This window comes from Camelina sativa, chromosome 11 (assembly GCF_000633955.1).
Source record: "Camelina sativa cultivar DH55 chromosome 11, Cs, whole genome shotgun sequence".
In the NCBI taxonomy this organism is placed as follows: domain Eukaryota; kingdom Viridiplantae; phylum Streptophyta; class Magnoliopsida; order Brassicales; family Brassicaceae; genus Camelina; species Camelina sativa.
In genome coordinates this window covers 6,704,669-6,707,271 of record NC_025695.1, presented here as the reverse complement: position 1 = coordinate 6,707,271, position 2,603 = coordinate 6,704,669, and the positions used below count along the sequence as shown (strand labels likewise).

Sequence of the window (2,603 nt, the reverse complement as noted above, 5' to 3'; positions counted from 1 at the left end):
AAAAAATCTTTAAATCAATGTTTAACCTCTATAAAACATGATCATAAACATAGATTCTCTCATATTAGGAAAATGTTTAAATTTCTATATTGTTATTTATATTTATATAGCTAATCAATTTGTAATAATTTTTTGTAGTATTAGTTAATTTTTGATTTATAGAAAATTTTATATATTTTAAATTTTGTATAATAAATAACCATACCAAAAAATGTTGACAGAAGTGTTATTTTGAGAAATTACTATAATTTTTTTTGAGATGCATACATTAGTGTAACTTTTTTGAGATTATACATTAGTAAAACAATATTTTAGTTTAAAAAAATTTAAGAAATACAATCAAAACTATTATGCATACAATCATGCATTGCGTGGACTAATTACGTAGTGGCACTAGATACAACTAACAAAGAGGTAAAATATGCTTTTTTTTGGAAAAAGAAGAGAACTAATCGACAAAAAAAAGCTGTATCATTAATTAATTATAGTACCTTACGTTACATATGGTAGCGTGTAAGAACGTGCGAGCCCGGGAAATATAATATGCGTATCACGTATGCAAGTAGAAAAGGAAAGAGAATATGAATGTGGAGGAAGAAGATGGCGAACCGCTCAGCCCTATGGCTCGTGTGTTCCAATCGCCGGGCAACGACTGTTGCATCCTCACCATGATCGGTTGCAAAACTAAGATCAATGCTAATGTTTTACAACATGCCTTGAAGCTCAATGTTTCTAAGCATCCTCGTTTCTCTAGCAGATTGGTAAGAACGCATATATATTATAATTAGACCAATTTTTTTTTGTGTTTAATCGATCTAATATATGACTTAATTAGTTTAGTGGTTAAATTAATCTCCAATTTCACAGTCTAATGATGGTGCATGTTGGATTAAGACTCAAGTCAATGTTGAAAATAATGTATTTGAACCTGATATAGACCCCAAGGAGATCGGCGACAATGGAGAAGGTTATGTTGAAGACTATGTTTCACGTCTAACAATGCTTCCTCTCGATAAATCAAGACCTTTATGGGACATGCACATCCTCAACATCAAAACGCTTGATGCCGAAGCGGTCTGTGTAATCAGATCTCACCATTCATTGGGAGATGGAACATCCCTCATGTCTCTGCTAGTTACGTGTACTCAGAATACATCACACCGAGATACAATTCCTACTATTCCTGTTCTTAAACGGACGGTGCATAAAGATATAGACGTCCCATGGTTCGTAAGGTTGGTACTACTGATTCTTTCGTGATTGATTTGCAATACTCTCGTGGATCTTTTGCTTCTCTTGGCTACAGCTTTGTTCTTGAAGGATACAAAGACGCCTCTGAAAGGTGATGTGTGGGCGTCGAAAATATTCAAAAAATGTTTTGTCACAGAATTGTCTCGTTAGATGACATAAAACTTATAAAGAAAGTTATGAACATGGTATGTTACGTTTTGGGTTGATTTCTTGAAGCTAATCAATAACTATTTTTCTAGATTTTTTTCTCTTTAATTTGCGTCAACTTGGGTTTGTTTCTAGAATATCAATGATGTTCTACTTGGAGTTACACAAGCCGCTCTCTCGCGTTATGTAAGCGATTTTCCTAGAAAAATACGACTTACCGCAGGTGTTTTTGTAAACCTAAGGTCAAATGTTGGAATCCAGGTTAGAAACCTACACAACTAGATTTAACTATCCATCTGTCTAAATATATCGAAAGGAAAGCATTAATTGTGACACAAGGTTAATACATGAATGAAGCCATTGGCAGATATGATGGCCAAGGATTCAAAATGCAGATGGGGCAACTACTTCAGCTCTATTAACTTGCCCATCTCGCTCGGTTTAGAGACCGATCCATTGTTGTATCTATCAAAGGCTCAATCAGCTATGGATTGGAAAAAAACACTCACTTCAAGCTGCTTTGGCATATTCGATGACAGAATATATCTTCAATATTTTCGGAACTAAGGTATATGATCTGATTAAACGAGTTCCAGATTGTTGTTATTGTCACGCTTATGAACTTAAAAATGAGACTCTTGTCATTGTAGGAAGGTGCAATATTTCTAGAACGAATTGTTTCGAACACGACCACATTCATTTCAAACATGATTGGTACCAAGGAAGAAATCAGTTTCTTTGGCCACCCCATTGCTTACATCGCTCCAAGTGTCTATGGACAAGCTCATGTACGTATACAAGAAGGGGAATTTGAAACTAAATCTGCTTCTTTATCATTAGTAACCTCCTTCTCTGTTATCTTCTCATATGATCATGATTCTGTTTTTGTATAGGCACTGACAATACATTTTCTAAGTTATGCGGAAAAGATGGCAATCTCGCTAGGAGATCCTACCGTCATTCCAAATCCTCAAAAGCTTTGTGATGAAATGGAGGACTCTCTCCAAGCTATGAAAGCCACTATTTCAGACAGAGAGTTACTCTAATTCTTCTTACCAGTATCTAGTATAGTAGTATGCACAAACATGCGAAATTAAATGAAATTTTTATGGAAAAATATATATATATATATATTTGGTGGAAGCTACTACTTTTTTTCTTTTTCCTTTTTTTTTTTTTTTTTTTTTTTTTTTTTTTTTTTTTTT

General features: G+C 33.9%; 1 pseudogene; it reads left to right on the top strand.

Moving 5' to 3' along the window:
• LOC104722016 lies at nt 538–2,536 on the top strand (annotated as a pseudogene).